At 39.8% G+C, this 16,090-nt stretch overlaps 1 long non-coding RNA gene across 1 annotated transcript in view; it reads left to right on the forward strand.

Moving 5' to 3' along the window:
* Positions 1-15,814, forward strand: part of LOC113460070 (uncharacterized) — a 31,783-nt gene extending 15,969 nt beyond the window's left edge. The window contains exons 2-5 of the long non-coding RNA XR_003381754.2: positions 10,536-10,753; positions 13,404-13,511; positions 14,455-14,553; positions 15,671-15,814. This is a non-coding gene — a long non-coding RNA (uncharacterized LOC113460070). The remainder of the gene's footprint in view (positions 1-10,535; positions 10,754-13,403; positions 13,512-14,454; positions 14,554-15,670) is intronic.
* The last annotated feature ends 276 nt before the right edge of the window (positions 15,815-16,090 follow it).

Raw genomic sequence — 16,090 nt, forward strand, 5'->3', positions numbered from 1 at the left:
TTAATCTACCTATATAATTTTTTTTTAATAGGCAGGAATATGTCTTTTTTTTTTTCCACTTGAAGAAACTGATGGTTGAGGGAGTTGCAAAATTGTGCCTGTGTCTGACTTGAGGGCTTTTTATGGGTCTGTGCCTTCCTTGGGGGTGAAAGCACAGACCCAGAATAGAGGTGTATGACAGAGTACACCTTCAGGGAAAAGCAGCTACAAGTAAGTAATTTTCTATTCCCAGGTTTGGAAATTGGATATTCTTTTTATGTCAGACAGAGTAGTCTATATAATAGACTCTCAAGAGAAAAGTTACATTTCTTAAGCATTTAAGCATAACAATTTATAAAGCATACATGCATTTTCCACAACTACTTCCTACGTGACTCTATTTGTGCACCAAAGACACTTCCTGGCATACAAAGTTGCCTACACCAGAGTGGTGGAGACACTTTTGCTCTAGTTTGCATCTCGGTAGAAAAATTTATTTGCACCACTTAATTTTGAAAATTATGTGTAACTTTTGTAGTTTGTTAATCCATGAGTGCTCAGAGCAGCCATTCTTTAAGTCCAGGCCATTGAACAAGCTCTTCTCCCTGCCTGGTATTTTAATGAAGGTCGTGGTTGCTCAACTTCCTGCAAAGTCTCTGTCAAACTTGAACTCAGACTTGTTTCCATGCTGGTGAGATGACACAATGCTGTCACAGGTGATGACCAGCTCAGAAAATATTTGGAACCCTGAGACTGCACATACCTTCTCTGTGCTGAGCTGTCCTTAATTAATGCTGTCATGTTTATTTTCAGTTTGGTGACTTTCAGTCTGATCCACAGGAACCAGGGAAGATGCTCTTCCCCTTCAGAGAACTGGGAATGGATCTGAGTCAGGGGAAGGAACCCAAAGCACACAGAAACTTTAGTCAGCCAGGGCTGTACAAGGTTTACATTCTTTTCCTAGAAACCATCTTCTATTGCCACTAGGCACAAGAAACCTCTGATCCAGCAAGACATTTCTTATGGCCTCATTTCAATAAATAAATAAACATTAGAAACCAAGCAAAGGAAACAAAACACCCACAAGCAGGGGGGGTCTGTTGAGAGAGGCTTTGGCAGAGTAAACTTCCATTTAGGCACTGGTACTCTTAATATATAAAAATGTGTTGTCACCCAGGTGTCACCATTGGCACTACAGGTGGGGCTTAAGCTGAGGTTTCATTCTGCTTTTCTGTGGCTCTCATAAGTTCTGCTTGCACTCCAAACTTCCCTACAGAGACCACTCACCCTGTTTTCTCAGAATTACCTTAAACACTTGCTAAACTGCATAATAAGCCTTGGAGTAGGTGACTCCAGGGTTTTTGAAATTTTTCTAGAAACTTCTGACTCCCATCAATGGATGGGAGTGTTAGTCTAAGGAAAGAGATTCATTTGCAATTGAACAGCAAAGAGTACAAAAAGATGATTTACATCTGGCAGGGTTTAGTTACAGCCTGCTGCAAATAGAACTGACAAATTACCCCTGCCAGCCCCAGCAGGGTACAAATTACACGAGTGTTTACAAGCTTCTGAGACTTTAAGTCTTTGAAGAGCATTCACTAGGGGGAAAAAAGTTGAATTAAAGCAAGCAGCAATAAGACAGACGTCTATATAAAGGCTTAATAATTAGGTTAAATCTAAGCAAATGTGGCAGTCGAGACAACGTGGGATATTGTAGCAGCATAAGTTGGAGAAAAATTAAGCTCTTGCACTGTTTGAGATTAACTGAATAAAAGTCAGGGAAGTTAAACCAGTTTCTTTGCATGTACTGCTGTAGAGAAACCAGAGCTTTACATTTCACAATGAAGTGAAATTTAAGTGGTTTAATTGTTCTAAAATTTTTATGTGAGAGCCATTTCTAAATTTTATACCATTTACTTGTGGTAACATTAGATTTCACATACTTCCCTCTCCCTTCTCTGCCCCCAATTATTTTTATTATTCACTTAGTCAACTGAATCAGTTTTAGCGGATTTTCCCTTGATAAACTTAACTGAAAATAGTAATAAACTGTAAACAAAATAATAAATCCTATGTATTTTGAAGGCTGGATAAGCCATTTTAGTAAAGCATGGCTTGGTTTTGCCATAAATGCACTGTTAGTTATGTTTGCCTTCAGACATTATTCTCTGCTAAGTTTCAGAGGGATTGTCTCCTTGAGGACAAGTTAAAGTTCTTTTGATGATAACCTGCCAAAGATCACTTTACTTCTTGATCTACGAGTTGCAGGTGCTTGGAGCTTGCTTTTAGTTGCTTTGCATTCTTTATTTTCAAATTAGTAGGAAGAGAAACAGCTGCAAGTGTTCTGTATGTGCAAATTCCCCTCATTTAATTGGTATTAAAAGACCTGCTCAGCTTAAATAGTAACACATTGATTTGTAGGTATTTAGATGAAGCAAGATGGACCACTCATTGCAATGCAAGTTACAGGATTTTTACGCATAGGCAGTATTTGTTCTTACTATTTTAATTGAATTATTTCTCTTTTTAAAATCTTATTTCCACTCTCTTGAACTTTTATGAATGCTAATCTGATAAATCTTATAATGCCTAGTATTCAACTATGTGCAGGCATTGTCCTGTTCACCTCTGCAGCACTGATAGGTATTAGGTGGATAAATATTATTAATCTCATGGCTAAATTAAGGAAGTCAAATTGGGGAAGTGAGATTAAATTGTCACTGTTACAGCTGCAACTGGAACTTTGGGTGTCTCAGGGAAGTAAATAGCCGACTCACTTTACTAATTCTTCTAGACTTCAGTGCTGCCTCTGCTTCTCTGATTTTATTTCTAATTTCAAAGTTGACCTGTTAAATTAGAATCTCCAGGGGAAGACTTTTTGTGAGCTGCAGCCCATTACTCGGGGGGAGTGCAGTTGTTATATCTAACAGCTGGACTGTTTAGCCTGGTTTTACTGAGGACATTTGTTTCCTAGGCCACATTATAATAAATGCAGGCCCACCTTCCACTGAATTTTTAATGGTAATGCAGTCTGCAAAATTATGTTAAACATATATTTTTTAATGATGTGAATAGATTTGATCTTAATGTGTTTTGATGTCATCTTTTAGGACATATTTAAAGGACTGTGGTCCTTTATGTACTTTATCAGCAGAATTGTGTGTTCAGTCCTGACCAGGCTGATCCTCCAACCCCAGAACACTGTGGTTTTTGTGAAACTGTTCTTGGCTATAAAATTTGGGTTGCAGAATCCCTTTCATTCCTGATGCAGAAGATGGAAAGAGCCCAATTTAATTTTAACATCCCAAGCAGAGTTTGCAAGGCTGGTAAGTAAGAAACCCCCTATCTGTTAAACATCCCTTGGCCATCTTCTTCTAGTCCCACAAATTTAACTTGCAGCTGCATTCAAAACTAAGTCCACATGCCTGGGTGGAAACATTTCACAGTGAAATCATGTTAGCCATTCATCTTAAGGGTTTGTTACTTTGGCTAAATCTAGAAAAAAAGAAACAGTAAGAATGGCAAAGAAATCAAACCCCAGAGACGTTTTAACCAAATATTGAAATAGGAAGTTGCAGGAGAAGATAATTTCAAATAAGAATGACTATGCTCCTGGTTTGGATCAAAGGCCATGTCAGCAATGCTTCTTGTAATAATTTCAGACATTTAAAAAGGAGAATGGAAATTGCAAGAAATAGAGAAGAAAACTGGAGTTTTCTTCTCCAGGGCAGCAACTTTTAATCTCAATTAAAGCAGTCAGGCTAGCAGAGCAGCATGCTAATACTTACTACAGAGAGTCAGTGAATACAAATGACCTTCGTGGATTTGGTTTTTGCTGCTTTTCCTCCTGATTGAAAAGGACACCCAGCAGTTGTCTTAATTGGATGTTAATTGATACATATTCACAGGAAGTAGAGTCTGTGATCTTGCAGCTTGTTTGTATGAAAGAGTATAATGGAACGAAGTGTGAGGAAGTTTTTTAAATGATCACAGTGACATAGCAGAGTAGTAGGAATTATTTTAAAATTATCTCAGAAATGTTTGAGGAGTCATTACCGGAACAGACTTAGCTGCATTCGCGCAGCTTTAATATTCTGCCTTACACATTAAAAACATAATTAAACTAAAGATAAACCTTATAATTATGACCTCATACCTCCTGTCAGTAATATTCTCTTACAGTTTCTTGAGTCCTCATGATGATATAAAAGAGGATGATGAGACAGGATGCGAACTACTCATCTTTCAAAACTATCAGTCACTATTCCCAGGTATGAAGCGTTCCCTGATGGGCACAGTCACTCCAGGAGACCCCTGTTCCCTCCTGGGTATCCTTCTACCCCCACACAGCATGGAAACATGGGAAGGAATTTGCTTACTACTTCCCAGTGTTGGATTCAGTGGGTTGAATGCAGTGTGGCAGCAAAGACACCACCTTTGTCCTTGAGCATTCAAATATCTATGGCTTGGAGCTAAGAATTATGTTTTCATTTCTATTTTTACTAGAACTGAGTAAACTCAAACCGCACAGCCCCTTCAAAATGCCATTGAGCTCTGAGGGAGATCCTGTCTTATTGCTCTGTTCCAGTGACACCTGTAAATGGATGCAGAAATAATGTTAAGTAATCCCTGCTTGCATGAGCATGTACTGTATGAGAACCAAGAAAATAGAAATTTTTCTAATTAAAAAATTGCAGGAGCATTAAGAACTGCTACACAGCAAGACAGACTACAAAACTATTGGAAACTTGTAGTGGTTTATCCATAAATAAAAGAAGGTTACCATAAACCACTTCTGAGACCAACTCAGCCCCCTAAGACCTTGTAAGTGCATTGGGCATACTCCTGTTCACAAAAACTAGTATTTAAAGTGAAGCATATTGCTTCAAATGAGACTGGCTGAAAACACCTTTTTTGTGTGTGTAACTGGAAACTTTGCAAGGACAGTCATCTAAGCACAGGTGCCATGTAAAAATGACAAATTGTGGTCATCCTCAGTGTCTAAGAATTGACCCCTTTGAGCTGCAAGCCCAAAGGGGAAGTGTCTGTGCTATCCATGAGCCAGCCAAGCCCTGCAAAGGGCACACAGAACCTCTGCATGGAATTAGCCAGAGTCAGGGAAATGCCTCCTGTGCTCCTGTTTCCCTGGGCTGTGCTGGTTAGATAAAGTGAAATGTCAAACTGCTGGAAGTTCAACAGTGTTCAACCAGCTGCTTTTTCTGGTTTAAATTAGGAACTGGATTGCTCTTTAAAATGGTTTAAGTTTCCTGAAGGCAGATCTCTAAAAGCCACTCTGCATGCAGAAAGCCCAGCCTCTCCTAATCCATCCTTTCTGCCTGGAACAACAGACTGACTGTAACCTGAAGAGCAGTTTCTCCTATTTCCTTTCCTGATAGTGGCTGTGGATCTCCCTTTAGTACAAAACCATTTCAATGGGATTGAAATGGCAGCCTGTACTGACAGACTTTAATGTGTTATTTTTGGAGTTCTAGTTACAACCTTGTCTGTCCTTACCTGTGAATCTGTCCCAGTGCTGCTCTAATATATGCAGACAGAAGATGTTTAATGTTTAGGAGCGTGATAAGCTGGCATCCCTTAGTGCATATATTTACTGGAAGGTACAGTGGAGTCTATAGGAGCAGGCAGGAAAGAAAAGGGAGAGCGAGGCAGTGCTGAGAAGGTGAAGTGTTTATCTGCCAATTTTAGTTTCCAGTGTATTTAATACTTTATAATGTCAGTTGCTTGGAAACCAGTGTTTTGTGCCCTTTTGCTGCTTGGCAGAAATCACTCTAATTGGCATGTTTCTAGCACTGTCACTGCTAGCGGTTTGCAGCATTTTTTTTTTTTCTCCAGAAGCAAAATTTTTCTTTTACATGAATGATGGCTCACATTAATTAGACAGCAGTCATGGGGAAAGACAGCCATTTAAGTGTATGGATGTATGAACCATTATCTCTATCATCAATCACTGGGAAAGACTGCTATTCCTATCAGCATTTCTGCCTTTCCAGAGGCTGTTCCTTTGAGTCTCAATTCCTTTCCTTTTAGGCAAAAATACTTGTTTACGTTTGAAATTTCTTGAGTGGAAATAGTTCATCCTTATTAGATTTCACTACTTTTCTAAACACAACAGCGTAATTCCACATTTCTGGTACCCCAATGACACATTGTCACTGGATGCTAGAACAATGCTGACATGTAAAATGAGGTTTCCATTATTTAGCAGTAAAATGTCATTGCTCTGTAAATACCTTAATGTAGTAAAGCAAGACATTAAGTCATGAGAATTGTTTTCTACTTTCATATGAAAATCTTGAAGCAGCATTATTTCCTGGTGGAGGATCAGGGTCCTCACTGAAATTCTGCTTAACAAGAAGTGAGTTTTTATTGGTAATATGAACATAAGGTCACTATTGTACATTATTACAGCTAGAAAATGGAAACCCCAGAAATTGCCTCGTGATTTTTTATTTCTTTTGAAGTTTTGGTAATAGCTTACCCACAGCTTTATTGAGAAAAAATTAAAGCAAAGCTCTGAAATATCACAGGTCTATTATTTTTATGCCCTTCATCAATACAAAACTGACTTTTTGGTGCTGCTCTGGAAGCAGTTCACCCACTCACCTTTGTTTATGTACTCCTCCTGAGACAGGCTTTTTGTAACTCCTAGAAACCAAATGCCTTTGGGCTTCTCAGTGTTAGAGAACCTCCTCATTTTCCAGTGAGAGGTTCTGTCTCATTTCACAATGGAAGCAGCATCTGTGTTTTAACATCTTTGTAGTTAATTGAAAACCAGTCTGAGACACTTTAAATATGCAGCACTACGTGAATGCATCTACCTGTGACATCTCCTGTCACAGTGTGGGTGGTGTTTTGACTATTGCAGATCTTTATTTCCTGCCACGCAACCTTCTGTGACTGTACCACAAATTTGCTCATGTCTTATTTGAACTTGTTTCTTATTTGGACTTATTTCCCAGTCAGCTTTCCATGGATAATGTGCATCTTTCCCATTATGCAAATCCCGGTTTTGTTTTTTAAACAGACACTTGAGTACAGAATATTGTACTTATCTGCAGGAGAATAAGATGGAAATCAACATCTGAACAATGTGGGTATTCCAGATTGTTTGTCTGTCTTCAACTGCTCCACACAGATGTTGATGTGCTGCTACTTGTGTTCCTTGGCAGAACCATCAGTGGTTCAGCCTGGTAAATGATCACAGATGTCTGAGTTTCTGGGGGTTGGTTACCTGCATTTAATAGATTTTTAATGTCGCTATCATCTGGTCTTCAGCAAATTAAAGAAAAGTGGGAGGATGAATGTTTACCCATTTGGTTCTTAGTGTGTAATTCTTCAAGCATTGAATGGGAGCAGTCCCCACTGTGTTCCTGATTCCTTGTGTGGGCATCTCTACCTTGGCTGTGAACGCTACCAAACCAAAATTTTAAATTAATTTGCCTTAGTGTCTGCATTTGAACTGGGAGTAGTTGCAAGATTTTTCTGTCCACATGCTGAGCTTTTAGAGCATGACCCAAATGCAGAGTTCAGTAGTAGGACTTGCTGGCTCAGGCTCACTGCCACGTAAATTCAACTTCAGGGCTTTTGGTAATTTCAGAAATAAATTTCAGGATAATGTGTGTGCCCTGTAATAACTCACTGAATAATTTTAAAGTGAGCAATGCCCTAATTCTCCTTTACAATGAGACTGCCTTACACTGCTCAGGAAAGGTGATAGAACAGCCCTAATATAAATAAATTTGGGACATACTGGCATGGATATAAATTACAAAGGCCCTGCAGTACTGAGTGAAATGGTCAGCAGCTCCAGTATTTGCTGATAAGAGAGTGGAACTGGTGTAAATCAGTATCACTGTTGACAGTTTACAAGAAATGCAGGCTTTGCTCTCCCATTGTTCTGTGCGTGCTCTGTAAATAAGAAAAGCACTGTGTACATATGGATTTTCTTTTACCTTGGCAATTCCTGCAGTTTCATAATTATTTGCTATTTAGCTGTTACAGCACCTTGTCAGAAAGTTAAGGGACATGGAAGAATTGTTTTAGCCATTAGAATGCAGCAACAGCTCCACTGGAGTCTGATGCGTTCTAAAGCAGATACATTCAACACATATTTTGGGGACTGAAAGGATTAAAAATAAAAAGTGTCCTATTAAAAGTGAAACAGCAGTGAGGGCAGTGGTGTGTAATCAATTGAAATCTGATTAATGCAGTGTTAACACTTGTGCTCCTGCAGAGAATTGCCATGACATCCTGAATCCTTCAGCTTGTCAGAACTTCCATTTTAATATACGTTCAAAAACACCAGGCCCTCCAGTACCATGCTGCCCCCAAAACTACAGAAGGGTGTGTAGATTTCAAGTTTAATCCAAATGAAGTCAGCTTTCTGCTCTCCCTGCTTCCTTCTCTGGATATTGCTTTGAAATCTTCAGGGTCCAGATGCTCACTGTCCTCATTTGAGATTTGTGATGGGATCACAGCTCATGGTGGCACGGCTGCAAATGATGCAAAGTGCTCGTTTAGAAGATTTGTAGAGGGTTTTAATACAGTTTTAGTCTGCTCAGGAAACAGTTCAGCTGTATTTGCTGTAGTTTCAAAGTTGCTGCCCTCCTGCCCTTTCTGGTTTATAACAAAATGGATTGTTGTACTACATTTTCTGCCACAGAGAACACTTACTGGCAATGGTGGAAGTTGCAGTGTGAATTAAATTGCACGTGTTGTTCGCCTGGGAAGCTCCTCTCCAGTTTGCCACTCCTGCAGCAAGCCAGGCAGTGCCCAGCAGGGCCTGGCCTGCTGCCCAAGGAGGAGCTTTTATGGCTCCAGCAGGGAATGGCTGCAGATGCACACTGAAATGCTTTTATGAAAATAAAGGAAATGGCCTTAGCCTGTGCTCCCAGTGGCTTTCAGAGCAGTGACACACAGGTTTCATTTATATTTACAATTGGCTGTAAGCCTCTGGAAAAGGCTGGATTCTTTCTAACAGTGTCTGGAGCAGGAGATGTTGTATCATTAGCTTTGTTGATATAAAGGCTGATTCTATTAAAGAAAGAAAATTGGATAAGCCATTTTATGAAATGGTGGCTAAAAATTTCCATGATCAGAGAAATACCTATATATGCATTGCTTGATAGCTACCTAATGACTTTATTTACTGCTTAAAATATTTGTTCACCAAGAATCTTCAGCCTTAGAGAGAGAATCAAGCTGATGTAAATTGTCTGCAACTCCAGCCTTGGGGAATGGGGCAGCGGTAGATGAGCAGGAAGAGTGAGAGGCTGAAGCACCTGGTGACACCAGGATTGCATCAAACACTTCAGCAGCCAAGGGCTTTGCAATTTTCTTCCCATTTTCCTGGCTAATCTGTTCAGGCTGGAGCCAAACCAGCCGAGCTGAGCAAGGGGGTGGCATCACATCAGTGCTTTAATAACCATCTCTCCCTTGAATTATTTTTTGCACACCATACATCTGACATTATCAACTATGAAATTTGATCTTCTGCAACAATACAACCTTACTGTGATTCCTGTGAAGGCACTGAAGATGACCCAGGGTACTTAAACAAGTGGAAACTATGTAAAAAAAAAAAAAAAAAAAAGGCAAATATCTAGCTCATCCTTACCCTAATGAAAAAGTTTCTGACATTGCTATCACAGCTTCCTAATATTTTACTAGCACTTAAATGATAACCAAGACAAATTTAGTATTTCCTTTTATTTTTATGAGTAATTTCTTAATCAAAAGCACCAAGAATCCCAAATCTTAGCAGTAAAAGTTCAATTCTCCAACACTTTAATGGTCAATTAACTGATGACCTTGAGTCTCTAAAGGATTTAAAGAGTAATTTGGGAAGTACATAGTTACACCAAGCTCTGAAAATACACTTGCAGCCAATTTTCTGTATGTGCAGTACACTTCTGGGTCACTCCTTTGTGCATGTCTTTGACCCTTATCTGTAATAATATATTCCTGCAGAGAAAACTGGAATTATTCCACAGTACATTATTAGTGCTCAGAAAACTCTTTTAATGTTCATGCTGATAAAGATATTAATGTGGAAGAATTAGACATATCCTTTTGTCTGAACGGCACTTGAAAATCTGTGTTGTGACTACAGTTGACTGAAGCTCAATTACTTTAATAAATGTATTCCAAATTTCACCTTGATTACATTTGCATTTTAATGAAGGATTCTCGCCTACTTGTCAAATAGGCAGCCCAGCTAAATTTATTAAGTTATTGTATAAACAGGTTATTGTGATGCCCAAATTTAAATGGAGAAATATTTGATGTCATGTTCCAGCAATATGTGGTAAATTTACAGTGTGGCAGAGTGCATTGGTTATCTCTGTATTTTAATTTTGAGTTTATTTTACTGGGGTTTTTAAACAGCCCATGAACCTTTAAGATAATTCATAAATACCCCAAAAAGATGAAATTATGGGTAGGCATTTTGGTGTATTTAATCCAGATGGTTATTAGAGCTGTTTTATATGTTGCATTGCTGTTAAATGTTCTGGTTTTTATTTCTTTTGCTATAGTTGAGAAGGAAGGAGGGAGTAAACTGCTTCCTTTGAGAACTGGGGAATTTGGTGTCTGAAATTGCAGAATCACAGAACGTGCTGAGTTGGAAGGGACCCACAGGGATCACAGAGTCCAACTCCTGGCCCTGCACAGGAGCATCAGCAACAGAGCATCATCATATCTGTGCCCAGGAGTGATGAGCACCTTGTGGCCTTTGGGTGCTTTAACTCCTCTGGTAAGAAAAGAGAGGCATTACTTGTCAGTAAAACAAATGAGGCCCAGCTTTCGAGCCTGGATTGTGTTTAGAAGAATCAATACAGTCTGATGACACCTGATTCAAAAGTCAGCAGCACATCCACTGCCAGGGAAGTGTCCTGTAATGTGGGGTAAGATGCTCCTTGGACTTGGATCTGCTGCTACTTCTTTACTACCACTTTACTCTGAGGCTGCAGAGTACTGTGTGCCAAATCCCTTTCACTGCCATCATCTATTGCTTGTTCAACTTCTATTATTTTTTTTAACCTGTGTTGTTATCCCACAGGCAGCACAGCATGGTCATTTCTTTATTTCCTTCTCCAGCAGTAATGCCCTGCCTGTTCCCTCCAGCTCACTGACAGGCTGCACTGGCACCTTCCCTTTCCCTCAACACTGCAGCCTTCCAAGAGCATGTGGGATTCAGCAGTGAGCAGGCAGCTGCAGGGCAGTGACAGCTGAGCTCACACAGTGAGGCCAGTACTGCCAGAAATTAGAATTAGGCAGGGTGGTTTTGGACCAAGGACTGGACAAAGTGATGCCGAGCTCAAGACATCCAATAGTTCTCCTGTGTGATGCTGAAAGAGATAAGGGAAAGTTCTCCCAGTTCATCTGGGGCATTGTTCTCCTTTGTTATCATAATGCAGAGGGAGAAACTAATGTTGAACTCTTGAATATAGAAGAATGTGAAATCACCTTTAAATTTAAGTTGGTGGGCAACAGAGAAATCAATTAATTTAATAGTGTGTGATCAGAGCCCTGCCCAAGCTGTGATGATTTTTGGCAGGCACCACCTCAGTTCTGTGAAGCAAGGTGGAGAATACTTTCATGTCCTTGGTCAGCAATCACTGAGGAGGAAGAGCACACAGAAAGCACCCAGCAGGCTTGGGGCACGTGAGAAAGAACTGAGGTCCAGCCACCCAAATATTCCTCTGATGTGGAGGAGTCAAGGGAACAAATAAACATGTAAGTCAGCTCAGAAGCCCTTGGGTGATCTGAGCCAGTGATTTTTAAAAGCAACAGTTTCCAGTTTCTGTCATTCCTGGCTATTGAGGCAGTTCCCCTGGATGGACTTGAAAGGGATAATGCTTAAAGTCTGGGTAAGTGAGCAGCTGTAAACTTGGCAAGGGTGGGGGGAAAAGTGCTTGAAGTGGTTTTAAAAAGAGAACCTTTAGAAGGCAGGAGGAAGGTGAGTGAACTCTGGAGAGGTTTCATAGCTACCTCAGAAATGAGGAAAAACCTGGTGAGCTTGTGCCATGCTTTTGTTTCCCCAGTGTGGGACCCCACAGCACTAAGAATAAAATAGAATTATACTCAGCAGGAGTAGCTGGGTTTCTTCATGACTCCACACCTATTGCTTACAACTTTCTTCAGGTTTTCTCTCCATTTTATCACTGAATTGTTTTCAGTCCTTTGGCTCCCACTGCACCTCTAATGTCCACTGTAACACTGGAGTTGCCCTCCACCTGCCAGCCCTCACTGGGTGATGATTAAATCCTTGCTCAGCAGCACAGGGGACTCTTCTGGAGGTTACAGACCTTTGGGGCTTTGGTGCCTCAAAAGCTCATCAATCTACAGCAGTCTTTGCTCCTCACTTTGCTGTGGCTTTTGTCACTCCCAAGTACCACCCTCCTCTCATGAACTGATTCTCAACTTGGCAAACTGACTTTCAGCTTGGAAAACTCACTCTCCAGTCATCAGCGATGCCATTATGCTCTAGTCATGAACTGAGACAACAATATGTAGTCATTATTAAAAATAAGAAATAAAATCTTTCCTGAGAGTACAAAAAAAAAACCAGATTAAAAAACCCAATCTAGTAGTAGAGACAGGCTGAGTAATTCTCAGCAGAAAAGTATCATATTTACTAGGGTGACACTGATTATCCAGCATTCTAAATGGTCCCTAATTGAACAGTAGAAAAGGTGGGAAAGGAACAAAGTATTCCTGGAGACAGTGTGATGGAAGGAGAAAACAGGTCAAAGGGACTCATGCAGTGAATGAGCAGCACCCACAGCCTGTAAAAATCTCAGCTTCTGTTACACTGCTTTGGCCAAGACTCTTCTCACTGGGGTGAATCTTTTCAACTTAATATTTACTATTTCTGTGCTGACAATATGGTAACCCAGGAAAAACTGAACAGAATTTGAAGCACATCTTGAAACTCTGGCCTCAGGTATATAATCCTACCACCTCCAGTGGCATGATTCCAACAGAAAACAAGTGAAAACAAAAATGGAATGCCAGCAGTGTGTCAGCATCTGTTCTCAAACAAATCAGTCACATTATTTCCTCTGCCTCCAAATCTGATTTCACATAAATGCTTAATTGCAAATAATAAGCAGTAGTATAAATTTGTGGATACAAATAATACTGTATTATAATTTATAAAGTACTGTAAGCATATTAGAAATAAATGAAAATTATATATCCTGATAAACATAGAACTATCCAACTCTCAATATTAATAAATGCTAATAAGTACAGTCATTAACAATTTAGAAATGCATCTAAGTATTTTTTGAAAAGCTAAGAAGGGGAGGAAGGGTGATGAAAACAATACACAGTTTTATTGGCTCTGCCTTCATTTCACATACGACTTTTTTAACTTCAGTTTTTCTTCTTTCCCACAGGAGACAGCCACATGAAGAAGTCAGGAAAGAAGAAAAAAAGATGACTTTCCAGTAGTTTATTACTGTTTATGCCAATGTCTGGACTCCAAACCACCCTGGAGCAAAAAGGTAAGTTTGAAGGAAGATTCATGTCCTGCCCTCCATGGTATGACACGAGTGAAACCCACAGTGACACAAACCCATCACAGGTACACCCAGAGCTGCTGCTCAGCTGCTGAAATTGTATTCTGAGAATTTCAGGACTTGATGGGATACAGTTTGTCTTTACTGGCAGCAACTGTCAAATTTTAACATTAAATTATTAAATCCTGAAGAGCACCTTGTGTGTTCACATGTGCAGAAGCACAATCACATGTCATTTGCCTTGCTGCCATTCACTCAGCAAGTTCTAAAGTGCCTAAGATGTTTTATGTGGTGCAGCTTTCAGGATTGGGCTCATTTTGAGAAAAGGCTGTGAAAATTAAAATTTAATCAGCCAAGGTAAAAGTGGGCCTATGAAAGCGAGAAAGGAAAGTGCTTGTGCCATGTTTGTTTCTCTGTACTTTGGATTAGTCACTAACACACAATCTGGTCTGTTCTAAGTTCATTAACCCAATTGCTCAGCAAATGTGTCTTTATATATTTACATGGAACAAGTTGAATGCCAAAGATAATCTTGGTTTGGAAAAAGATGAGCTCAACGTTTTAAATTTGCACACTGTTTTTACTTAAATGCAAAACTTAGAGGCTCCTGTAGAATCCAAACCCCCAAGAATCCACAGCATAATGGGATAAATGTCAGAATTCTCCTAAGTTTGAAAGCACTGGGCACGTCATCATAAGCCCATTGGAAATTTCACATCCCAAAATATTCTTTGAGGACACAGAGTTATGTATCAGGACTAGAAAAACCTTGAGAGGTGCCTAGAACCCACTGGGACAATTAAAGCTCCTGCTACAGAAATAATTGGATGTGTCTGTTTGAGCCCACACGGTGCCAGCTGGGCTTTTTCCCTGCCTAGAATGTAACATGTTGGTTTCTCCTCTTTCCACTGAACACCTTCTCCAACAGCCCTGTGCCACACACTGGCTTTTGGAAGCTTTGGCTCTCAAATCCAACAGTTTGACCCATTCCATACTGACCTGCTGGAATCCAAGGGGAAGGAGTGAGGTACTGGGGATCTTTTGTCCTTTGTATGTTGTTGTTTCTCTCCTTCCAAGAAATAATAACCATTTCAGTGGAATGTTATTAATTCAGTACTGTGCACCAGAAACAAATCCTGGACTGGCTTTGTCCCTGTGCAGTCAGCAGGGAGTGGTACAGTCAGACCTGCAGCACAGCATCCTCCTCCCTTATTGCAGCTTACAGAACCAGGAGAAAACACTGAGATCCCTGCCAAATCTGTGTTTTCTTCTCTTTTTCTCTTTTGGCTAATAAATATGCAAATTAAATACATTTAGTAATAGATGTATGTATATTCCCACAGCCTTCCCTTGAAAGGTTATCCCACTGAACTCAACAGGAATTCCATATACATTATCATTACAGAACAAAGCCAGCTATTAGGTGATATTTAGTAGCTGATTTTATTCTATCAATTATGTATGACAGTGATGGGTATTTTGTAAAAGATCTCTTGCTTCTGAACTTTTATACTGCCAAAAGTAAATAGTAATTTAGATTTTCAACATTTTTTTAGTCAATACAATAGTGTTGACATAACGTGTATTTAAATTATTCATGAGTGGTTGGTAAGAACAGTGAACAGTTTATGCTCTGACTTGCAGGGTAAAGCTCTCCAAAGCTGTTGTGTTTTCTGTCTGTGTTCTCAGCCAAGACAAAATGTGTCTGTGTATAACAGAGGCATAAGAGTAGAATTATGCAGAATTAGCCTGATAAATTGGAGGACAGAGGCAGTCCTGGTGTGTGTGGTGAATGGCTTTTTGACCCCTTTACATATGGGGACCAACCAATAGACTGGGATAAAGGAGAGTTTGTCAGCAAGACTCCCAGGTACAGGCTGGCAGCAGGGTATAAATGCACAGAGCCCTGGATTTTCCCCAGGTTTTCCAGTTCTGCAGCCCCTGCTTGCAAAATTCCTTTTGCCTCTGACCACTTGAGAGACCTGACAGAGTCTTCATCTGTTGGCTCTCAATGCAGCTCACTACAAAACTAGATAATCTTAAATCTTTTTGTTTCCTTCCAAGTCAAACTGGACCAGAAAGGCACGTTTACCATTTAGTACTACTAATTACTTTTTAATTGATATTTATATTATCATTATTAGGCTGACAACATGCTCTGCTACACTCTAAATTACCACTCAGGAAGGAGCTCTTGGAGCCATTTGGGGAGAGTTCTGGGACTGTTCAGGAGCTGTCAAAAAGGCAAGAAGAACCCTGAGAATGAAGAGGAGGCTAAAAAGAAAGTATTTGTGGTAAAAATAGAAATATTTTTAAGTGCTTTATCAGTTCCTTCCCATTCACCCATGCTGGTTTAACAAGTAGTAAAGTTTGATTGAAAAAAAAAAGTGGTGAGATCTGTTAGAGATCTGAAATGGCTTCCACAAGAGAAGCAGTTAAACAGACTGAGGCTCTTCAGGGCAGGAGAGAAATGGCAGGAGACAAGGTTATGACAGATCTCTCTAATGTCATGGAGTGCATGGAAAAAAGTGATTAGAGTGGTTATTCACAAGTTCCCTTGACAC

This window comes from Zonotrichia albicollis, chromosome 18 (assembly GCF_047830755.1).
Source record: "Zonotrichia albicollis isolate bZonAlb1 chromosome 18, bZonAlb1.hap1, whole genome shotgun sequence".
NCBI classification, from domain to species: domain Eukaryota; kingdom Metazoa; phylum Chordata; class Aves; order Passeriformes; family Passerellidae; genus Zonotrichia; species Zonotrichia albicollis.